This window comes from Hypanus sabinus, chromosome 10, assembly GCF_030144855.1.
Source record: "Hypanus sabinus isolate sHypSab1 chromosome 10, sHypSab1.hap1, whole genome shotgun sequence".
In the NCBI taxonomy this organism is placed as follows: Eukaryota; Metazoa; Chordata; class Chondrichthyes; order Myliobatiformes; family Dasyatidae; genus Hypanus; species Hypanus sabinus.
In genome coordinates this window covers 48753383-48779322 of record NC_082715.1, presented here as the reverse complement: position 1 = coordinate 48779322, position 25940 = coordinate 48753383, and the positions used below count along the sequence as shown (strand labels likewise).

At 40.2% G+C, this 25940-nt stretch overlaps 1 protein-coding gene across 11 annotated transcripts in view; it reads right to left on the bottom strand.

Annotated features, from left to right (window-relative positions):
• LOC132400639 (kelch-like protein 29) overlaps positions 1-25940 on the bottom strand; it is a 436778-nt gene that overhangs the window by 318307 nt on the left and 92531 nt on the right. The window contains exon 1 of one of the 11 annotated variants that reach the window (XM_059981819.1): positions 5757-5889. The exons of the other annotated variants lie outside the window; for them this stretch is intronic. The gene's annotated coding sequence lies outside the window, so the exon portion shown is untranslated. Of the gene's footprint in view, positions 1-5756; positions 5890-25940 lie in introns of those variants that run through there. 11 annotated transcript variants of the gene reach the window in all.

Below are 25940 nucleotides of genomic sequence, written 5' to 3'. Positions count from 1 at the left end.
CTGACACTACAATTTTTCCCCATTCTTCTTTACAAAACTGCTCAGACTCTGGGTTAACAGTCCTTTTCAAGTCCAGCCGCAAATTCTCAATTGGATTGGGGTCTAGACTCTGACTTGGTCTTTCCAGGGGATTAACTTTGTTGTTTTTAAGGCATTCCTGTGTAGCTTTGGCTTTATGCTTAGGTCATTTGTTGTAAAACAAATCTTCCCCCAAGTCATAGTTCTCCTGCACACTGGATCAGGTTTTCCTCCAGGATTTCCCTGTATTTTGTTATATTCATTTTACCCTCAACCTTCACAAGCCTTCCAGGGCCTGTTCCAGTGAGGCATCCCCACAGCATGATGCAGCCAACATCATGCTTCACCGTAGGGATGCTGTGTTTTTGATGCTTACACCAAACATAGCATTTAGTCCAATGGCTAAAAAGCTCAATTTTGGTTTCACCGGACCATAGAACCTTCATCCAGCTGACTTCAGAGTCTCCCACATGCCTTCTGACAAACTCTAACCGAGATTTCATGTGAGTTCTTTTCATGTGAGGCTCTCTCTTTGCCACTCTTCCCCCCCCCCCCCATTCAAGTCAGTATTTAGTAGATGCACCTTCGGCAGCAATTACAGCCTTCAGTCTGTGTGGATGGCTCTTTATCAGCTTTGCACATCTGGAGACTGCAATTTTTCCCCATTCTTCTTTACAAAACTGCTCAAGCTCCGTCAGGTTGCATGGGGATCGTGAGTGAACAGCCACGATCTGACTGGTGAAGCACCCGGGCACAGTCTCTCTCATCTCAGCCACTGAAACTTGCAACTCCTCCAGAGTTGTCATAGGTCTTTTGGTGGCCTCTCTCATCGCTCCTCTTCTTGCAGTCACTCAGTTTTTGAGATCGCCTGCTACAGGCAGATTAAGTGCTGTGCCATATTCTTTGCATTTCTTGATGATTGACTTAACTGGACTCCAAGGGATATCCAGTACTTATTCAATCAATCTTTGTGGGCTGAAGGGCCTGTATTGTGCTGTAGGTTTTCTAATTACTTTGTACTTTATACTCGTAATTAATTTAGATCACTTTGTAGAGATCTGTTTTCACTTTGACTTGAGAGTCTTTTTCTGTTGATCAGTGTCAAAAAAGCCAGATCAATTCCACTGATTCAATGCTTTAAAACAATAAAACATAAAAACTTCCAAGTGGGGGGGGTTAATGTTTTTATAGGCACTATTATTGTTAATTGTATGAATACACAATGGTCATAGAATGGCACAGAAACAGGTGTTTGGCCCACCCAGTCTATGCTGACCTGCAAGCACCCATTTACAACATCCTATATTAATCACTCATTTCATTTATTATTTCCCCCATATTTTCATCAACTCCAGTATTAATGGCACCAAACTGTAGTCTCTGTTAAGGTTGTGGCTCAGAATTCCTTTTTTTTTAGGATGTTCATCAGGATGATTTTGGGAAAAGAGAGAGGATTTAGTGTCAGGTTAGGGCTTAGAGAGAGGGATGTAGGGGATTTAGAGGTCAGGTTGGAGACTAGGCTTTCACTCTACTTGGACATGTGACAAAGGACATGTGAAGTCCATGTTGGTAGAAACATCTCTTGTTATGTTATGCTGACATAACCTCTACCTTTCGCAGCATTCCCCAGGGCTACATGCTCAACCTACTGCTTTTCACACTGCTGGCGCATGACTACACTGCTAGATTCAGTTCAAACTGAACCAAGTTCATTGACGACAAAACAGTGGTTGGCCTCAATGACGACGATGAGACGCTGCACAGAGAGGATACGGAACAGCTGGTATAATGTTGCGAGCACAACAATTTGAGTCTGAATGTGAAAAAGACCAAAGAGATGACTGTAGACTTTAGAAAGGTGCAGGCTGACTACTCCTCACTACACGCCTCCTCGTGGAGAGACAGTTAGGAGCAGCAAGTTTCTGGGAGTGCACATAACAGACAATCTCTCCTGGTCACTTTTTGCTCAAGAAAGCACAGCAGCATCGCCACTTCCTGAGGAGACTGAGGCAAGTGAAGCTTCTCCCTCCCTCATTGTAGTGAACATTTTAGCCAATTTTTATAGCTGCACCATTGAGAGTGATCTGGTCAGCTGCATCAGTGCTTTGAATTCCCATACCAGACAAAGGCATCTGACTGCAAGTCCCTACAACAATCATTGAGATCTCCCTTTCACCTTCTATCCGTCCAACAATCTTTGACCCCCTACTGTCAGGCAGGAAGGACAGTAGCATTAGAACAAGAACTGTGAGGATGGGAAAAGGCTTCTTCCCCCAAACTCCCTAATTCCACCCAGGTCTCATCATGTATGAAACACCAGTAGCATTATTCTGTTTACATTTTAAAACTTCTGCCATATATGCACATTATTTGTTAATTTATAAGTGGTATTATTTTATGCATTGTGTGTAAGAGTTATATGTACTGTGCTGTGTACCTTGGACCAGAGGAACATTGTTTTGTTTGGTGATATACATGTGTATGGTTAAACGACAATGAACTGAACTTGAACTTAAACATAGATGGATATTGGGCCAGCAGGCACTGTGGACGCAGACCAGTGGGGATGAGGCTTGATAGGGTGCTAGGTCAATAGGTCCCAGGACCAGAGATCTGTATGGACAGGAAGCACAAAGGCCAGGCACCCACTAGGTATGCGAATTGGCGAGTCCAGAGTTCACCCTGTCATTGGCAAGTGCTGGAGTCAAAACCGAAGATTAAAGTCCAAAAATCAATTGGACGTCTGTAAATTGAGCCCCAATGGCAGTGGCCCCTTGATCTGCGAGTGCACTGGTGAAGTCAGACACAACATGAGTGCGCAAGTCCACTGGATGCCCAGTCATAGGGTGGAGGACTGTCAGTGGGAGGGAGGAAAAGGAACTTGCCTTGCTATTGCTTTAAATACTTTACTGATCCCAAAAGAAAGTACAGGGTCACGGTAGCATTACAAATGCACAGATATACAAATACATAAATATTAGAAAAGAAATAAAGAATTAAAAAATAAGTTACCTCAAACATTCTAACAGGAAGGGGTTATCCCCTTCCCCAGCTATAGGTTGACTCATTATACAGCCTAATGGCTGAGGGCAAGAATGACCTCATATACTGTTTTTTGGAGCAGCAGCACTCCTCTGTTCAGCCAAGAAGACGTGCAGAGGGTGAGAAACATTGTCCAGGATTGCTGGGATTTTCCGTCAGGTCCTCTCTTCTACCACAGCCTCCAGTATGTCCAGTTTGACTCTGGTAACAGAGCCAGCTTACTAAGCCTGTTGGTATCACCCGTCTTGATGCTATTCTCCCAGCACACCACCACAAAGAAGATTGTACTGGCGACAATGGACTGGTGGAACATGTAAAGGAGAGGCCTGCATATGCCAAAGGACCTCAGTCTCCTCAGGATGTAGAGGCAGCTCTGGCCTTTCTTGTACACAGCCTCTGTGTTGGTGCTCCACTCAAATGTGTCATCCAGGTGCATGCCCAGGTACTCCTAGGTCCTCACCATCCATGAGCTCACCATTAATGGTAACAGGGAGCAGAGTAGGCCTAATCCTCCTTTGTCTTCTTTTCACCATCTCCTTTGTCTTACTGACGCTGAGCTGCAGATGATTCAGCTTGCAACATTTGACAGAGTCCTCCACCAGGACCCTGTATCCATTCTCCCATACTCCCTTTAGACACCCAACTATTGCTGAGTCATCAGAGAATTTCTGCAGATGACATGACACAGTATTATATCTAAAGTCTGAGGTATACAGGGTAAACCGGCAGAGAGCCAATACAGTCCCTGTGGAGGCCCCAAGTGCTGCTTATAGCAATGTCTGACTACCTGCATCTACTAGCAATTAACTTCCCTGAGAAAGCACGAAGAGACATAGATTGGAAATACAATATTATCCTGGTTTTATGCCCCTTCTAAAAAAGCGCCCTTTATAACTTAGGTACAGGTGAAAGATTCTATTGATATACTTGAGTCTCAATTACTTAGTTTGTTCAGAAATTTAGTGGGGTAAAACTCCACTCCTCCTCCTTTATATTTGCCCAATTCAGTTTTGAAACTAAAATACAGAAGACACAAACCAGCTAGTATTAATGTAGCCCTTTGACTCTAGAAAAACATCCAAAGCATAGACAATAGATACAAATGCCCTAGTAGTTTAAAACTTCAAAAACAAATTTGGTGAAATATTGGCCAACTTACTTTAATTTAACCAATGGCAAGATAAAGATGTAAATATAGAAAATCACAAAAAACTTACACCTGGTCACATCCCATAAAAGATCAGAAATCAGATTAAGTGCTTAATACCATGTGGAAAATGCTGGAGGAACTCAGCAGGTCAGGCAGCATCTATAGAAAAGGAGTGTGCAGTCAATGTTTTGGGCCAAGTTCCTTCAGCGTTTTGTATGTGTCCTTTCGGATTTCCAGCACCTGCAGACTTTCTCTCGTTTGTAAATGGTTAGTACACTATGTCTGTACAACTTGTCATTCTTTTTCAAAAATAATCTTCTCTGTAACTCTAGTAGATGTACTGAGCTCATGAAAAGTAAATAAATCCTTTAATAAACTTCCCATGAAATGTTCAAATTTTCTTTACATAAGCATATCACAAAATCATTAACTGCATTCAATATCTGTGGACTTTATCTCTTGTTGCTTTTGTCAAACCTCCCTAGATATCACTGATCACGTATTTTGAAAAAGCCAACAATGAATGACAATGAAGGAAGAATGTCCAACAATTCCTTTGTTCTTTCAAGAAGCACAAATAAGCAATGCTATAGTATCTGCATTACTAATTACTTTAATTATTTTGTACATGAAAAATAATATTTAGATTATTTTCATCATTTTGTAACTTTGTAAAGATTGATGAATTACTTGAAATTAATAATAATCTAAACTATTACTTTCTCCAACTTCTACAAATACCGGGTATATACATGTGAACAACACGGCCAAATGAGACCTCAGTTGAGCTGGTCTCTACTTTACCATTTGCAAAGAAATTTAATGGAATAATCATTTATACTATTTATTAGTTTGTATTACTTTTCTTCCAATACCATAGGTTAATTGAAAAACAAATGACTTCTTAAAACTACTATCAGAGCAGAGGAATGATGAAAAACAAAAGCCTGTGAAATTTGAAATGTATTCTCAGAAGATTAGAAGGGCCATCTGGTACCCTGCAGAAAACACATCATAAATAGGTCAAGTTCACAAGATCATTCCCACAGATCATACATTTTCCCCAACCCACTACACTGCATTGAAATCCAATTATCTCTTCAAACCTCATTACACACTCTGCGTATACAAAGATAATGCCACACAGTTGTGGAAAATTAAATGCAAGATGATGCAAAACATTACTGTGGAAATATTAAAATGTTCTTAAACAGCACACCTGAGCATTTTGAATTAAAAAAACATTTTGATCCATTATTTCTGTGGTCCTTTTGACGTTAAAATTTACTGACAGGTTTAGCAGAAAACATAAAACTTATTTTGTATTAAGATCATAATGTTGGAAACATTTGGTTACAGAATCAACATGATGTAATAGCTGGTCTCCTTCTTCTTAGGCAATTCCTTGGAAGCCAGGATAACTCGCATCCATTCTTTTCATTACATAAGCATATCACAAAATCATTAACTGCATTCAACATCAGACTTTCTCTTTTGTTGCTTTTGTCAAACTGACTTAGTTCAATATAATCAAGATCTAACTGACCTCCATTGAAAACTGAGATATTATTGTTTGGGTGTCCCATGAAGTTTCTATCTTCTCCATTCTCACCTGTGACTGAAGAGGTCATTGTGGAAACATCAGTCAGGCAGCAGATGTTTGATGCAGAGGGCAGGTGTGTAGCTTATGAGGTAGTGCATTCTCCCTGCTGTTTACACTGGGCTTTAGAGTGCTATCAATATGTAGATGCGAGGACTTCATTAGGTAATGGTCCAGGGATGTTCCAGGTTCAGCTGGGAGGAAGGGGAGTGGAGAATGATGGAAAGTATAACAATTACAATAGACTCCGAACAGATCCTCGATTCCTAACCTCCACCTGACAGAGTTCAGAACACTCACAGAGTATGAAAAGATTTCAGCAAGCACTTGAGGTGTATAAGTAATTTGCAGTTAGGGAAGGATGGAAAAAGAAAACACAAGCCTGTTTTGAATGTACCAAATCCTGCGAGTAGTCAATTTGTAGAGAGGACATAAGCAAAAGTGGCCACAGATTTCAAGAGTACTACTTAAGTATGAAGTAATTTGGTAGGGGAGAAGGGAAGGGGACAGAGGCAGAAAATTCCTATATTCTGTATTTTAATGTCCTATTTCCGCAGATAAGCAATATGCTAATCTGTCACAAATACAAAAATTAGTCTCTCAACCATCGTTTGATTTTTTTAAAATTCCTTGCTGGCGGTGTGTAGCTGGAGATAAAACACAGATTGACAGGTTTTAAAGAGAAATCTAAAAATGTTTTTTGGCTTAAATGTTAGAAATATCAGAAGATAAATGGAATTTATCCTGTTTAGGAGAAAAAAAAATCAAGGAATTCCTCTCAAAAACAAGAAAAGAATCTGCAGATGCTGGTAATCAAAATAATCCTCATGAAGGGTCTTGGCCCAAAATGTCAACTGTTTACTCTTTTCCATTGTGTGTGTTATTAAGGAATTCCATTGATTAAAGCAAAAGTCAAAGTATTCATTGTTGGGATTCCAAGGCTAACTTTCAAGGATCACGACTATGCTGGCTTCACGACTATCTAATTCAAGCCTACCTTTAATTGCCCCAGTTTGCCATTTGGTGGAAATGTACTGTAGAGTACAATTAGAAATGTTTACTCAGTACTTAGAGCTCACAATGATGAAAAAACATCAATAAACATGTAAGTGTAAAACCCAAGGGGAACACATGCTGATTTTGTCTATTCAGAAGGCAGAGGTGAAATCTGTGTTTGTGAGAACATTTTAAAGCCTGAACTCAAGAGATTTTTCAGATGCTGGAAATCTAGAGAAACGCAGAAACAAGTTGGATGAAGTTACGAAGAGAAATAAACAACCGGCATTTTGGGCCCAGACTCAAGTCTGGTTGCAATAAAAGAGCTCTGCAATGATTCACTGCTAAAATACAGTTTGTAATCAACTAATCACCTGTAATAAATTATCTAAGGAAGGAGTCATACCCTTGTGCAAGTTAGAACACTCTTCTTTAGAAGAAGTTTGCTCTTCTTCAGGAAGTTGCCCATATGTATCACATAAGAACTGCATAAATTTCTCAAAAAGTGATATAAAAGGAAAATAAGGGAAATAATAGGAGTATCATAACATGCTGCATTTCATTATGGATCTGGGCATAAACATTTCTGACTTTCTGACCTATAAATAAATTTTGCTGGACAATCAAGCAGTACTTCCCAATGATCTCTGTGTTCCCCACAAAAATGAGTGAGGTACGAACTTAAAAGCCAGAGAAGATCTGCTGATGCTAGAAATCCAAGCAACACACACAGAATACTGGAGCAACTCAGCAGTCTATGAAAAGTACAGCCAACACTTTGGGTCGAAACCCTTCAACAGGATTGTTCAAGGACCTGCACTGTCAGGCATCAGTTCCATTGACACACGGCATCTGTCAAATTTTACATCATTGAGCTAAGTGAACCAACATTAAATAGAGGCAGGAATCAGATATCATATCAAACTTTTTTTTAAATGTCTGCTTCTTCATAGGACCTGTGCAGTGCTGGTGTTGTCACCATTCCCCTTGTCCCTTCCCAATTGTTGAGCTGAGGAAACGGATTAGAATCAATCACAAAAAGTCACAGGCTAGATGGGTTTTCGTAACAATCCCTTCATGGTGTGTGTAACATCGCTGATATCAGAATTCCAAATTTAATTGCTTGAATTTCAATCCTCTTGGTAGTGGAATTTGAATTCTGGACTCTAGACCACAGGTTCTGGCCCCTGCATTCTAAATCAGCATTAGAATGTACTTTGACCCCTTTCCCAGCCAATCTTCATATTCCACCAAGTGAAAAATCCATCAAAGGCAACACGAGTGAATCTGCAGATGCTGGAAATAAATAAAAACACAAAATGCTGACAGAACTCAGCAAGCCAGACAGCATCTATGGGAGGTGGTAGGGACGACGTTTCGGGCCGAAACCCTTCATCAGGAGTGACGAAGGGCCTAATGAAGGGTTTCAGCCTGAAACGTCGTCACTACCTCCTTCCATAGATGCTGTCCGGCCTGCTGAGTTCTGACAGGATTTTGTGTTTTTATTTTTGAAAAATCCATCAAACTTTATTTTGAATATAAAAAAAGAATTAAGCATGTACAATTTTCAGGAAGGTAATAAATTCCAATGCCCTCTAATCCCACAAAGAAACTTCTCATCTCAGCCCTCAATAACTAATCCCTTAGAGTCCCATATCTTGGAAAGAAATGCAAACTGTTGAATAAAAAAAATCTGTAATTAATCTTTTTTCCCCTCCCACTGTGAATTATGTTTTGCAATGACCTCCAGTCTATATGCACCTGCCATTTAAAGTAGTACAGGAAGCCTTTAGCGTTCAAGCTAGAGTTAAATACTGGTAGACACTGTGGTATAAGCCCCTGCAGGTGACTGAAATTGACAGAGCATGGCTAGTACTGCCTGTACAAAGTAACCGAGAGACTACCAGGGCAGCTAAAAGTAGGCATCACTATGCTTTCACCTATTTTTGGCAGCTATTACATTTAATCCTCCAAAGTATTTAGCTGCACTTTTGCTACAATATAGATGTAAATAATGTCTTTGTGTTAATCCTATTCATAAACAAGAGAACAAGTGATCGCATAACTTAATGCGGAATCCCGAAGTTGTCAGCGATCCAACTGTCAGCATGTGCTGTGGAGTTCACAGGCTTTCTGCACAAACTTAATTCCTAAGAATTTAAGTAAATTTAAGCCTTTCAAGAAACAGCCTTGGTGAAATACACTAAAAATATTTTACTTAGGCAAGTACAACCTAAACGTGATGCTAATGGATTACTAAATTATAATTTGGCTTTCTGCCTTTAAAAAAACAAAAAAGTGTAATTTCCTTATTCAAATACTTCACAAGAGTTTTTTTAAAAAACCATGGATCTAAAATCATAGTCAGGAAGGAGGTGCTTGTTCTATTTTGTAACCCCAAAACATAAAACTGAAAACAAGGGAGCCCGAGAGATGTTCATGTAACTTCGTTTTTTACTTTGAGTAAGGTGTGTACATATCACATGGTAACGAATTAGGACATTTGGCCCATCATATCTGCTTCACTATTTCATGATGGTTGACTCATTTTCCCTTTCAGCCCCAATCTCCTGGTTTCTTCCCAAGTTGCTTCATGCCCTGACTAATCAAGAATCCATCAAAGTCTGCATTAAATATACCCAATGTAGCCACTTGTGGCAACAAATTCCACAGATTCACCATGAGGATGGCTAAAGAAATCCCTCCTCATCTCCATTCTGAAATGACATCCCTCTATTCTGAGGCTGTGTTCTCTGGTCTTAAGACCCCCCCACCACAGGAAACATCCTCTCCACATCCACTCTATCAATGTCTTTCAACATTCAATAGGTTTCAATGAGTTCACCCCGTATTTTTCTGAGTTCTAGTGAGTACACACCCAGAGCCAAACACTCATATGATGAGTCTGTCCATCTCAAATTAATTTTGTGAACCTCCTTTGAAACCTCTCCAACGCCAGCACATCATTTCAAAACAGCTCACAACACTGCACGTGAGGCCTCAAAATTAATCAATCAAATATATTTACAATATTACTCAAATACTATTGAAATATTAAACACACAACACTCCTCCTGTTAAGCTATAAATTCCAACTCAGTATAAAATGCATCTCAGCTATATACACAGTTTAACAAGGAGTTCAACAACTATATAGATATCCACAGCATAGCCAACTTTTAGATTGTTCTTTTCTGGCCTCAAGACTCATTGTCTTGTGAATCATTGTGGAGGCTTTCTTCCTCTTGTGGAAAAAAGTCTTTCCTGACAAGGGGTTCACTCTGATTGGCAGGTGAGATTCGTGGCCGCCAAACAATCTCAGGTTCTGAGGCCTACTTGCTAGAGTTGTAGGAGTGGTTCTGACAGCCCTGGACACCTTTTCTTTTCCTTTTCTCAGCTTTTCTCTCTGGATCTACTTTGATCCATTTCTTTTTCTTTCTCATGTTATTTCTCTCATTCATACCTCATTCCGTTCCTCACTTGCATTCTCTCTCCATCTCTTCTCTCCTTTTCAACTTCTTGTCTTTTCTTTTTATCACCTTCCTTTTTCTTCTTTCTGCAATCTTGGGAAGGTGCATTTAGCCATTTGATCCCTCTTGGTTTTATCATCTACCGCAGCATCTGATGAATAATCTGTTTTCAGATCTCCATTGGCTCCTTTCTTTTTGGCCATCTATTCATCAAGCTGAACTTTGGTCTTAGCATCAGCTTTTACAAGCAGCTTTTTGTCTCCCACTTGCAGTTCATGCAATAACCTTAATGCATGCAGGGTAGACTCTGGTTCCTTACACGCACAAAAGCCAAATGCTTGCAACTTTAAATTCCTCAGTGCTAACATTTCAGAGGATCTGTCCTGGGCCCAGCACACATGTGCAATTATGAAGCACATGGCTGCGCCTCTACTTCCTTAGGAGTTTGTGAGGATTCAGCATGACATCTAAAACTTTGGCAAAAACTTCTATTGATGTGTGGTGGAGAGTACATAGACTGGCTGCACCACAGCCAGGTGCGGAAATACCAATGCCCTTGAATGGAAAACTCTACAAAAAGTGGTGGATACCTCCCCACCATTAAGCATATGTACACAAAGAGCTGTCCCAGAAAGCAGCAGCTGTCATCAGTGACCCCCATCATCCAAGTCATACTCTTCTCCAGCTGCTGACATCAGGAAGGTGGTACAGGAGCCTCAAGACTCTCACCACCAGGTTCAGGGTCATTTATCACCCCTCAATCGTCAGGATCTTGAACCAGAGGTGCTACATCACTCAACTTCACTTGCCCATTAATGTATTGTTCCCACAATCTGCTTTTAATGTTCAAAATAAATTTCATTATCAAAGTACATATAGGTCACCATAAACAAACCTGAGATTCATTTTCTCATGAGCATACTTAATACTCTGTAGAATAATAACCATAACGGACTCAACAAGTCTTCAGAGTGCAGAATCATCCTTGGAAGTCAAAACACAAAAATACAACTGCAGATGCTGTGGATCAAAGAATACGTACACAACGCTGGAAGAACTCAGCAGGTCAGGCAGCATGCGTGAGAAAAGAGTAGTCAACAAACTATCAAACCTGCAGACAAAGGTGGTACTGTAGTAGTCTGGCAGACGGACCTCTACCTCACTGAGGTCAAACGGCAGCTCTCCGACACCTCCTCCTACTTACCCCTGCCACAGGACCCCACCAAAAAACATCAATCCACCGTCTCCCGCACCATCTCCACCCTCATTAACTCCTTCCTCCTTCAGCCAAAAAACTCATAATTCCCACACCCCGCACAGCTCGGTTTTACCTCCTCCCCAAGATCCACAAGCCACACTGTCCTGGCAGACCCATAGTTTCAGCCTGCTCCTGCCCCACCGAACTTGTGTCTGCCTACTTGGACTACATTTTATCTCCCATAGTTCAGACTCTCCCCACCTACATCCAGGATACATCCCATGCCCATCACCTCTTCAATAACTTCCAATTCCCCGGCCCCGACCACTTTATTTTTACCATGGATGTTCAATCCTTATACACCTCCATCCCACATCAAGAAGGTCTCAAAGCCCTCCGCTCCTTTTTGGATAACAGACCCCACAAGTTCCCCAGCACCACCACACTTCTCCGGTTGGTGGAGCTTGTTCTAACTCTCAATAACTTCTCCTTTGGTTCTTCCCACTTTCTCCAGATCAAGGGTGTAGCCAAGGGCACTCGCATGGGCCCCAGCTATGCCTGCCTCTTTGTGGGTTATGTGGAACAGTCTATGCTCCAAATCTATACTGGCACCACTCCCCAACTTTTCCTCTGCTACATCGACGACTACATTGGTGCTGCTTCCTGCACCCATGCTGAGCTCGTCAATTTCATCAACTTTGCTTCTAACTTTCACCTAGCCCTTAAATTCACTTGGTCCATCTCAGACACTTCTCTCCCTTTTCTTGATCTCTCAGTCTCCATCTCCGGAGACAGACTATCCACTGACACCTTCTATAAACCCACTGACTCTCATAACTATCTTGACTATACCTCTTCCCACCCTGCCCAATGCAAAAATGCCATTCCCTATTCCCAGTTCCTCCGTCTCCAGCACATCTGCTCCAAGGATGAGGCTTTCCGTTCCAGGACTTCTCAAATGTCCTCTTTCTTTCAGGATCGTGGTTTCCCTTCTGGCGTCATCAAAGATGCCCTCACTCGCATCTCCTCCACCACCCGCACTTCAGCCCTTAACCCATCCTCCCATCACCACAACAGGGACAGGGTTCCCCTTGTCCTCACCTACCACCCCACCAGCCTCCGGATCCAACACATTATCCTCCGCAACTTCTGCCACCTTCAACAGGACCCCACCACCCAGCACATCTTTCCCTCCCTACCCCTCTCAGCTTTTCACAGGGATCGTTCCCTCCGTGACTACCTGGTCCACACATCCCTCCCCACAGAACTCCCACCCGGCATTTATCCCTGTAAGCGCAAATGCTACACCTGTCCCCACACCTCCCCCCTTACCACCATTCCAGGCCCCAGACCTTCCAGGTGAGGCAACACTTCACCTGCGAGTCTGCTAGAGTTGTCTATTGCATCCAGTGCTCCCGGTGCGGCCTCCTCTACATCGGCGAGACCCGACACAGATTGGGGGACTGCTTCGTCGAGCACCTCCGCTCCGTCCGTCACAATAGACAGGACGTCCCGGTTGTCACCCACTTCAACTCTGCCTCTCATTCCCATTTGGATATGTCCATACATGGCCTCCTCTACTGCCACGATGAGGCCAAACTCAGGTTGGAGGAGCAACACCTCATCTACTGTCTGGGTAGTCTCCAGTCCCTTAGTACAAACATTGAATTCTCCAATTTCCAGTAATTCCCTCCCCTCTCCCCATCCTAGGTCCCTCTCTGCCTCTCTCCCCTTTCAACTTTCTGCTCCTTTATCTCTACAGTTCTTTCATGCTTATCCCCTCCCCTCTTTATCCTTCCTCTGATTGGTTCTCCACCTGGCGCCTCTAGCCCTTCCCCCTCCCCTATCTATAAAAGTGGGCTTTGGCCCTCTCTTCCCCCCCATTCCTGATGAAGGGTCTCGGCCCGAAACATTGGCTACTCTTTTCTCACGGATGCTGCCTGACCTGCTGAGTTCTTCCAGCGTCGTATACGTATTCCTTGAAAGTCAATCCATTGGTCGTGGGAATATTTCAATGTTGTCTCAGGTTCCTTTTAAAAATACTTCATCACCGCAATTATGTTTTGTCAGCCCCAAAACACAAAACTAATCAAAATGAAAACAAGGGAATCTGAGAGATGTGAGTCTAACCTCATTTTTTAATATTGTGAGGCACAAACGTATCACATAGTAATGTCATGATATGTGCAATTCCTATATTTTTATATATAACCTGTAATGATTTATTTAAATGAACAAGAATGCTTAATCAATGTATTTACAATACTCAAATATTAGTGAACGATTAAATACACAACTGTGCTTGATGAGATAGGCATGTAAATAAATTGGGAAATGCTGCATACTTTTAGCTGGGCTTATGTGTGTTCACAGAGGGCCTCGGTTATCCTTGGATTGTTCATCTCCTCTTTGATCAATCCAACAGTTGGTGCGAATATTTTATTTCTGAAAAGAAGTTCTGATCACCGTTTGAAAGATCTCCTGTTTTCCTAGTAATCCCTTGATATTACCAAGCTTGGTGTAGATGGATAGATAGATAGATATTTTATTGATCCCAAAGGAAATTACAGTGCAACAGTAGCATTATAAGTGCACAGATATACAAATATTAGAAGGGAAGTAAGAGCAAATTAAAAATAAATGGCCTCAAACAGACTAATAGGAGGGGTTCACCACTTCCCCAGCTAAAGGTTGACTCATTGTAGAGCCTAATAGCTGAGAGTAAGAATGACCTCATGCAGCGCTATTTTTAGCACTGCAGTTGTCTTAAGTCTATTGCTAAAACTGCTCCTCTGTTCAGCCAAGTAGGCATGTAGAGAATGAGAAACATTGTCCAGAATTGCCAGGATTTTCCGTAGGGTCCTTTGCTCTACCACACACAAAGTGTGTCCAGTTTGACTTCTGTCACAGAGCCAGCCTTTCTAATCTGTTTATTGAGCCTGTTGGCATCACATGTTGATGCCATTGCCCCAGCACACCACCGCATAGAAGATTGTACTGGTGACAACAGACTGGTAGAACATATGAGGGAAAGACCTGCATTCTCCAATGGACCTCAGTCTCCTCAGGAAGTAGAGACAACTCTGGCCCTACTTGTACACAACCTCTGTGTTCAAGCCTGACATCCAAGTGCTCCCCCAGGTAATCATTGGTCCGCACCACATCCAGACCCTCACTGTCAAGGGTAACAGGGAGCAGCGCAGGCTTCGTCTTCCTACAGTCCATCACCACCTCCTTTGCCTTACTGATGTTGAGCATCCAATGATTCAGTTTGTACTATTTGACAAAGTCCTCCACCAGGGCCCCTGTATCCATTCTCCTATTCTCCCCCCATACAGAATTTCCAGACCAATGATTGCTAAGTCACCCAACTAGTGCTAAGTCAGCAGAGAATTTCTGCAGAAAAATTAACTCAAATGTTTTATCTTAAGTCTGAGGTATACAGGGTAAACAGGAAGGGAGCCAATATAGTTCCCCAAGGGGCCCCAGTGCTACTTATAACCATGTCTGACACACAGCTCTGAAGCTGCACAAACTGTAGTCTGCCAGTCAGGTAGTCCACTGTTCAGGATACAATGGAAGTACCAATCTGCATTGAATGGAGTGTAGAATGGCCATATGAAAGCCAAGTATGAAGTATCTGGTCAATTCCCAGAAGGATTCAGTGCTGGGGATAATGGCTTGCGAAAAGATGGTGGTATTGATTTCCTCATCTTGAAGGATATGGCAGGGACGGCACTGGTGATAACTCTCCAGACCACACCTTAAGTGTGCTAGAAAGTTAGAATCTTTGATCCTTGAACACTTCTCATTTGTCCAAAGGCTCATGATTTAGAGGCAGTGGTGAATTACATCCATGGAGAAAGAGAAACACTGATGGTCATCATCATTAAATGCAATGAAACAGATTGGTAGTGTGGACCTTGTTACAATGGAAGCATTAAAATGAAGCATTTAAACCATGCCAGATGAGAAAATGGTGGAGCATTTAGCCAATAGATTTAAGCGAAGAGATGAAACTGGACTGATTCAGTTGAATTGCCCATTTGTTCCACATATCATAGGTAATCTTTTGAAAATCAGGTGGTGAGCTATCTTGAACTACTTCAGAACCAAAAAGATATTTTTCCTGAAAGGTAAAGTTTCATTATGTCAAAGTGACAATGAAACAACGGCAAGATGGCAAGAAGAAACACATATGATGGTGATTTTCAATGACTGAGGCTGTTGTCTTTCTTGTGGTAGAAATCATTGGTCTGGAAATTGTGGAGATTGCTGCATTTTATTTTGTTGTTGATAGACACTACAGCCACACGTTGTTGGTGGATCATGTGAATGTTTTGGGAAGTTGGATGCAAATGAAAGAAAGTTTTGGGAGTTAAGGAAGCAACCCATTGTCAAAAGTTTTAGAATTACTTGAAGAAATAACAAGCAGAATAGACAAAGGGCAATCAGTTGACGTTGTGTATTTTAATTTTCAGAAGGTCTTTGACAAGGTGCTACACGAGGCTGCTTAACAAGCTGCGAGCTCATGATATTACAGGAAAGATTCTAGCATGAATTAAGCAGTGGCTAATTGGCAGGAGGCAAAGAGCGGGAATAAACGGTGCCTTTTCTGGTTAGCTGCCGGTGATTAGTGGTGTTCCACAGGGCTCTGTGCTGGGACTGACTCTTTTTACACTATATGTCAATGACTTGGATGATAGAATTGATGGCTTTGTGGCAAAGTTTGCAGAAGATATGAAGATAGATGGAGGGGCAGATAGTTGAGGAAATAGGGAGGCTATGGAATGATGCAGACAGATTAGGAGAATGGGCAACTAAATGATAGACAGAATATAATGTCAGGAAGTGCATGGTCATACATGTTGGTAGAAAAAATGGAAGGGTTGACTATTTTCTAAATGGAGAGAAAATGTAAATAACTGAGGCTAAAAGGGACTTGGAAGTCCTCGTGCAGTATCCCCTAAAGGTTAATTTGCTGGTTGGGTCTGTGGTGAAGAAGGCAACTGCAATGTTAGCATTCATTTCAATAGGACTAGAATATAAAAGCAAGGATGTAATGTTGAGACTTTATAAGCCATTAGTGAGAGCTCACTTGGAGTATGGTAAATAGTTTTAGACCACTCATCTTACAAAGGATGTGGTGAAAATGCAGAGGTTTCAAAGGAGGCTCATGAGTATGATTCCAGGATTGAACGGCTTGTCATATAAAGAGTGTCTGATAGCTCTAGGCCATTATTTACTGAAATTTCGAAGAATGAGGGGTGACCCAATTGAAACCTATCAAACGGTGAAAGGCCTTGATAGAGTGGATGTGGAGAGGGTGCTTCCTGATGGCACTGTATCACCAGAGGACACAGCCTCAAATTAATAGGGCAACCTTTTGGAACAGAGATGAGGAAGAATTTCTTTAGACAGAGAGTGGTGAATCTGTGGAATTCTTTGCCACAGACAACTATGGAGGCCTAGTATTTATGTATATTTAAGGCAGAGGTTGATAGATTCTTGATTGGTCAGGGCATGAGGGATAAAGTGAGGGTGGGGAAATAGGAGATTGAGGTTGAGTGAAATAATGGATCAGCCATGATGAGATTTGATGGGCTAAATGACCCAACTCTGCTCCTTATATCTTACAGTCTAAAACAAAAATCCAACTCAAGGTACACTTATTCTCGAAGTATACAACCTGAAATTTGTTTTCCACACAGTCACAAAATAGAGAACCAAGCAACCAACACATTCAAAGAAAATCAAACCCCCTCCCCTCACACACAAAAAAATTGTGCAAACTGCAAAAAATGGTCAAAAAACAGAACATAAAATACAAAAAGCACATTTCAGTACAGTGCAGCTGTGCTCATTATCTACAAGCTGCCCAATTCAAAAAAAAATCGCCCAATAGTAGTAACAAAAAGAGAAAAAAAATTATATATTAATTATTTTTAAAACACACACACACACACACACACACACAAAATATTGTATATACGTGCTTGACTAATCCAGGTATACTTAAAATAGTTTTCATAGATTGAGACATTTACAGTATATACACATTATTCCATGCTAAATTCTACTCACATACAGTACTGATACAGTAACTAAAATCGAACATACTTTAATTGCTCATGGTATTGGAACTTAGCAACAAAATCAGTATTAACATGCACGTACAGTACAGCCACAATAGATTGAATTGTTTCCTTCTGTAACTGTGTTACTCTATGATTCTCCGATACACTTAGAACATCTATCAGATATTTAAAAGCAGCACAAACATATTATTCCACTATAACAATAATGGGGTGGAAAAGCAATTGATGTCCAAGCTTTGAATTAAAGGTCTAAATCCTCCTTCTCTATTGACCCAGATATCAATTTCTACAGTCTCCTGCAAACAATCTGGAAATAGTATAGATCACAACATTCAATACATAACCAAAAATATACCATTAGTTTGCATAAACAACTAAAACCATGAGTGCTAATGCTTTTAGCAATCTTTCTGAAATAATTAATGTTCTGAATGTAATTGCAACAGACTATTGTTAACAGGTAATCATTTTAATGCAAACTCTGTAGCATATGTAGCTAAAATGGAGAGCTCAACTGAACAACCTGGTAAACACTCCAGCTAGAAAAATGTATTGATCACGAGTGCATAACAACTTCATATAAATGTTGAAAACAGGAAGGCAAGAGAAGTCAACCTTCCTTAACCTAACTGGCACAACTAGATTGGAAACAAGGATGCAATCTTCCACTTATTGACTTCGGCTTGAAAGACAGCTTTCTCTGTTCGCAAAGAAATTTGAACTTTCACAGAAAAAGAGCTTTTGGGACTGAGCCAGAATTTCAGCTACAGTAATGGCTGGAGTTTAATAACTTCAATGATTCAGGTCTTGCTTTGGAGATCACAATGTTTAGGGACTGAATTGATCTCAAACTCTTCGATGTTCTAAAACAAGACAAATTCTTCCAATCTGGTTAAAAGTGCAAATTTCCCATTTAAGAACATTATCACCTCCCATATAGAATATTAATGCAGAACGCATGTGGATGTACAAGTTATAACACTGCAATGACTTTTCCTTCTGCGTTGAAAAAAAGGTGGATGGCAATTTTACTAATATCATTTTCCCCTCACATACTTGAAAATCTTTATGAGATGGAAGGAGGCTATTCAGCCCATGGGGTCTATGCCAGCGGCTGGAGTAATTATGTTGATACCATTCCTTAAAATATTTTCTTACATGTGTAAATTAACTCCGCTCTGACTCTCTTATCACCCACTACATTGGTACAGGTAGCCAGAGCCAATTAAACTACCAACACATCTTTGGGATGCGAAAAGAAACCAGTTCATAGGGAAACCCAAATTAGTCACTGAGAATGTGTAAATGCCACACTAGAGATGAGGATCAAACAAGATCTTTGGGATTGTGAGACAACCACACTTCCTGCTAAACCACTGAGTTGCCCTCCTGTCAATCTCTGCTCACCAGTTTAATTCTGAAGCACTGCAAAACTACACATGGTCCTTGAACATTTAAAATCTTGCAACTTGAATCAAAGTGATGTCAGCATTTTCCCCAAAACATCTCTAGATCCACGTTACAAAACTCTATAGTGCAATCTAATACTTCAATCTGCACTTCTTCACAATTTAGGAGAACAAGGAAACAGAATACAATGAGATTATTGAGCTCCATAATTTGTTTCTCTCTAATGTAAAAGAGATATAAATTAGCTCTTCTTTTGGGAAATCATTCTAAAGTTCTACGGTACTGCTCTTTTATCAGCAGTTGTTTCAAGGCCCATTTACTTTATTTCAACAACCCTGCCAGTAAACCTATTTAAGGTTTGTATTTTATACCCTCATTACACATACTGTATTGATCGCATGCTGTCAATGTATCCTGATATACTAGTTACTAAAGCTACATATTTTTGAGTCACACACACAAAATGCTGGAAGAACGCAGCAAGTCAGGCAGCAATTATGAGGAGGAATAAAGAGTCAATATTTCAGGCCAAGACTCTTTATCAGGAACTTGGGCATCCAAATTCACTAGCCACTTCAGTGAAGTATTATACAGGAGTACTGTAGCTCTTATACTTTAAAACAGATGATAGTTTAACAGCAATACTTATCACACAGGTATTACTCAACAATTCTGCAATAGGGTAGATAGGTACTTTAAAAGATAACACAAACTGATAATCTAAATATTTAAATCATTGGCAAAACACTTCAATTACTTCTAGCCATAGGCAATCAACATTTTATATTTTAACTTGATCTTCAAAACCATCGGTGTATATACTGCAACTGTTTTGAAAACAAGATAAAAACTGCAGGTGCTGGAAATCTGAGCAACACACACACCCACAAAATTCTGGAGGAACTCAGCAGGCCAGGCACGTCTAGGAAAAGGCTACAGGTGATGTTTTGGGCTGAAATCCTTCAGCAGGGTTTTGGCCCGAAATATCAAGTGTTGTAGCGGTGTGCTACACGCAGCGCTAAAATTACGACACGGAGTCGGTAACTGCAGTCGAAGGAAAAAACTTTATTCGAAATCTTCAGCCTCACTTTTAAGCCTCCCTCAACCTGCCCCCCATGGCGCAGAGGCTCCAAAGCTCTGTGCTCGCAAACCCCCGTAGGCTATCTAATTGTGAGTCGGTTCGGATGCGCCAGGAAATGGGTCGCCAGTGTACCGTTTTCCTAGATGCTGCCTGGCTTGCTGATTTCCTCCAGCATTTTGTGTTGTGCTGTTTTAATTACTGTACCTGCCAATGGCATTAAGTTCAAGTGCCTAGACATAAAGTTATACAGGACTATCAAGTGAGATGATGAATTGCAGAGACTGTGTGTGAAATTTTGAAATCTGTGGAAGATCATAAAGTTAGCATTATTGTCCATTTGCAATAATTTCAAAGCAGTACACAAGGTTTGAACTCAAATACATTTCAGTGCAACTGTGATATTTCAAGGTTGAAGTTGGGTGATCGTCTACCATTGTTCCAGTGTAAAGGAGACAAATAGTCAACAAGACTGATATTTGCCTGTTAAAGGACAAAGCTCTGAGTAAAAATTATTTTCCAATGAAGAATACAAAAAAAAGGAAACTGATAAAAAGTTGATATCAAAGAGTGTTGTACTTACTCCAAACAAAACAAAAAAATCCACATACTTTTTAGTCTACTCCATACTTCATTGAGATAATTGATAAGAGTATGCCAAATGCACTTTCCCTCATAATCCACACATCCCTCAATCTCTTTTGTAACCAAATATATCTACTATATCAGAGATCTGAATACATTTGGTGACTAAGTAAGCAGAATCATTTGAAATAGAGAATTCCATCTGATTAAAAAAATTACTATTGCCTCAGCTCCAACTGACCACCTCCTTATCCTGTGAACACCTCCTCTTTCAATTTAGTTAACCAAGGGAACACACTCTTGACATCTACAAAGATCAAGTATACTATCCAAATGACGAGAGACTGCAGACTTCTGCAACGTGGCAGGATCTCAGAATCTCAAGCCAAGTTTTTTTTATGCATATAATATAACTGTACAATGTGTACAGTACACCTTTGTGTACATTTGCAGAAGACAAGTGTACAGGTAGAACAAATAACTGGAAATGTTAAAAGAGTATTAACATTCATCACAAAAGGAACTAAACACAATAGTGAGGAGAGTATGTTTCAGTTATATAAGGCATTGGTGAGGTTACATGTGGAATACTGTGAACTGCAGTAGTTTCCTATTTTTTTTAAAAAAGGATACGAATACATTGGGAACTATTCAGGGGAATTTTATCTGGGAAACGTGTTTTACCTTCTGAGCTATCCTTGGAAACACTGGAGTTTACAGAATTTCAAGGTTACTTGAATGAAACATGTGAGATCCTGTGGGGCCTCAAAAGGATGAATTTGGTGAAGATATCTCTTCTTCTTGAAAAACCTTGGCTCACCTTCCACAATTTACCTTCCAAAACAGCAGGTTGATGCAATCTCACTAGCTGTCTACTTTGCTCTGGAGCACTTTGACAACCGCACCGTGGTTTCAAGCTACTGTTTATCAATTACAACTCTGTGTTTAACACCATCATTCCCTCAGTACTAACAACCAAGCTTCAACTGGGCCCTAGTTCTTCCTACCTCCTTAAGACCACAGGCAGCATGGATTGGTAACATCTCCTCACTGACTATCAAGGATGAATGCTTAGCTGACTGCTCTATTTGCTCTACACTCATGGCTGGGTGGCTAGGCAGAGCTCAAACACAATCTATAATTTTGCATATGACTTCACAGTTGTTTATAGAACCTTGGAGAGCAATGAGAGAGATAGGTTAGTCAATAAATAAAGGGGTGAAAAGTTTCTGCAGGTAGATGGAAATATGGATTTAAGGTTACAATTAGAGATAACTTTATGGCAGATTAGCGTTGAGATCCTAGTCATGCACCCAAATTTGTATGTTCCTCTCCGAACTTCTGTACCTCATCAAGTTCCCTTTCTTATTCTACTAAACTTTAGTGAGAATAAACCAAGCATTTCTTCAGTACTGCTGAAGGGTTTCAACCCAAAACATCGACTGTACTTATTCCATAGATGCTGCCTGGCCTGCCGAGTTCCTCCAGCATTTTGTATGCGTTGCTCCAACTTCTAGCATTTGCAGATTTTCTCTTGTTTGTGTTTTCATTGTCTTTTTCTTTGGACAATACTGAAAATCCCATGAATTGCAACATTTGGGATCACAGCAGGGGATATTCCAGTATCAGGTAAAATATTCCCTCTTTGGATACTGCTGCAACCATCCCATGTAGATCCTACATTCTACCCACATCTTATAAGAAAGACTAAGTTTCAAGTCGAGAATTATGAACTCAAGCTCATGAAAATCAGCAATTCAAGGCTGCAAATCCTCAGGAAACTGTGAATGGAAGTAGCCCAATGAAATTCCACAGCAGATGTTTTGGCTTACAGTGAAGACCTGCTGATTAAGCTTCAGTCTGACAACTCATCTGCTTAGTTGCAGTACCCCCAGTAAAATACAGCTCATCCCTGGGTTATGAACAGTCCTACCTCAGAGATCCCATAACATTATTAAATTCAAAAGTTCACCAAGTTTACATACATGTGTCGCTATGAACAACAGAACTAATTTTTCCCTCTCTCTTTCTACTCACGGTAATTGTTCTTACTTACTGTCTTGAGTGCTTTTGATGCCACTCATTACAGTAGTGTGGAGGTTGGGTTACCATATTGAATGATTTTTATAAACTTTTTCATCTACAGACAAAATCCATTCCTGAATGTCTGTAAAAATTGAATTGCATTCTTCGCCCGTAAAAAGAAATCAGTTGCCTTTGCAAACAGGTACAGTTGGCCCTCCTTATCCGCAAGGGATTGGATCCGGGACCCCTCGTGGATACCAAAAGATGCAGATGTTCAAGTCCCTTATTCAACCTGTCTAACGCGGTGGACATTAGGACCCGGCAGTGGAGCTCTGAATCCGCAGTGTTTCTGTTCACGAAAATGATCACGATTGAAAATAAAGTGGAAATAATAAAGTGATCGGAAAAAGGTGAAATGCCATCGGTCATTGTAGGCTACGTCGTTCAATGATCGGAACGATTTTAAAGGAGAAAGTAAGAAAGGCCCTGTCCCGATGAAAGCTACAATTATTACTAAGCAACGCAGTGGTTAAATTATTGGGTTTTGGGATTTTGAGTTTTTGGTCCTCCACATCAACCCAGCATGGATGGAGTGCACACTTGAAAGCGGTTTGTCACTGGCTCCCGAGCCCGGCACTGAATCATACGTTCTTAAGTGTTTTATATGCATAGGAAGGTAAAATATATACTATATACTAAGACAAACGTTTGACTAACTGACGCTAAATAATACTGGATATACCTGTTCCCACTTACTTAGTAAGACAACTTTTGATTTTATCGATCCCGATCCACAATAACCCACACACATCCTCCCATATTCTTTAAATCATCTCTAGGTTACTTACAATACCTAATACAATGTAAATGCTATGTAAAATAGTTGTTATACTGCATTGTTTAGGGAATAATGACAAAAAAAAGTCTGTATATGTTCGAACAACAAGTGCTGGAAGAGCACTTCTGGGTTTTCTCGATTCGCGGTTGGTTGAATTCGCAGATAAGGAGGGCTGACTGTACATTATTTCCAAACATTTTTCACTGCTTAGAGGGTTGCCATGTTCTCTGTATTTGTTTACAATTCTAGTGGAATCCTCTTATGATTCAATTTCAGCAGCAGAAATACTTAAAACTGATTTTACTCCTACTAAATGCCTCCTGATTCTTTCCATCTCTTTAGAGATGATTCTGCGTTGCTCTGAATCTGTTCAAAAAATGCACCCGACAGCTTCACCAAATCTGTTACTTTTTGACTTGAAAATTCCTATTTTATTTCATTTTTTTATTCTTTACGAAAGGTGGATTATTATCCAGTTGGTTCTCATCTGCATTTCTATAAAAATATGCTAGAAGATAATGGTAACAACTGCAAGTATTTTATTTCCTTTGGCATCTGTGCCTTTTCCAATGTCCGTGATGTTGGCTAACTGCCACAAAAAATGATCTCCTACAGATTTAAAATAATGCACTCTAGTATTTCTGAATATTTTGTTTCCAGCAATTTGCCTGCTTTATGCTTTATAACCTGAAAATTTAAAACTATGATTTAATGAACAATGAAACAAGGCAATATTTTAAAATTAAATTCAAACAAACATGGGAAAACTAGACAAAAATCAGATTCAAAAAACAGGATGAGGAGTCAAAGGGATTTAAACCTAATGCAGTTCAACACCATTAAGTCTTGGAAGGAATGGAAATTAGTTTTCAGAGCTTAATATATACCACAGGGACTGCAACAAGAAGCAATAAATAGAAGAGCGGTAATCTACAAAATCTAAGTAAAATGCATATGATTTTAATTACAATGCAAGCCACGAGTCATCCAACATAAACAACTCCTTTCGATTATCTTTACTAAAATATAGAAGGGATGGATTTGCATTGACTGTTTAACTATATGAATTTTGCCAAACTAAATTTTTTTGGTCAGTATAAAAAAAGTGACCAGCATCATCAGTTTAATATTGAACTGAGGTCTAAGTGACTGAGGATGTCAGAAGACAGACAGAAACTGTATTTAATTGAAAAGCTTTATTCCTTCGGTGAAAGCTGTCAGTAGCAGAAATACAGAGAGTGAACTCTTTATTAGATACACATGTACACCCGCTCATTAATACAAATATCTAATCAGCCAATCATATGGCAGCAACTCAATGCATAAAAACACGCAGATATGGTCAAGTTGTTGTTCAGACCAAACTTCAGAATGGGGAAGCAATGTGATATAAATGACTTTGACTGTAAAGTGAATGTTGGTACCAGACAGGGTGGTTTCAGTATCTCAGAGTTGCTGATCTCCTGAAATTTTCATGCAGTCTCTATAGTAGGGGCTCCTAACCAGAGGTGCCCTTGTTTAATGGTATTGGTATATGGCATAAAAAATTCTGGAACCCCTGCTCTAGAGTTTACAGAGAATGGCATGAGGAACAAAAAGGATCCATCCAGCAGCAGTTCTATAGGGGAAAATGCTTTAATGACAGGAGTCAGAAGAATGGGCAGACTTGTTCAAATTGACATGAAGGTGACAGTAAGTCAAATAAACATGCATTACAACACTGGTGTGCGCAGAGGATCTTCTCTGAATGCACAGTAAGTCAAACCTCGAAGTTACCGCAGCAACAGCAGATCACAAACATACTCTCAATGGCCACTTCATTAGGTAAAAAGAACAGTTTAAATGAGAAGCTATATTCTGTGAATAACAAACAATTGTCAAGACAGAACTGTACGAACTAGACCAGGCAACACAAATAGTGCACAACCTCAAAGCAGGCATCTGAGATACTTCTTTCCTTTGACAATTTTGACAAGCGTAAAACAAAACACCCACTGAAAAGCTTTCTCCAGAAAAAAAATAAAAAGCCAACACTATACAAATCAAAAAGCAAGTTAAATTGACATCAAATTTTAAATTAGATATGTTTCTCAATATTTTATGCTATTTACTTTCTGGAATACACAAATATTTTATATTTCACCAGCAATATACAGAAGGTTGACTACATCTGGTTTCTTCTTTACTAAGATTTCCCAACTGCTGATGCACACTCTAACTGAATTTCTGCAGAGCATTTGGTTGCTGCTGGAGCTTGACAATGGCCTTGTCATTCAATTTAATGTCTAGTGGAAGTGGCCCTGCTCTCATTTGCTGAAAATGATGGTCTGATACCTGGCCAGTTCCAATCTGAGCAACTTGGCAAGACAACAACTGCTTGGAGAATTTCTCACCTTCTGTTGTTTATCAACATCACAACTGCAAGGAACAAA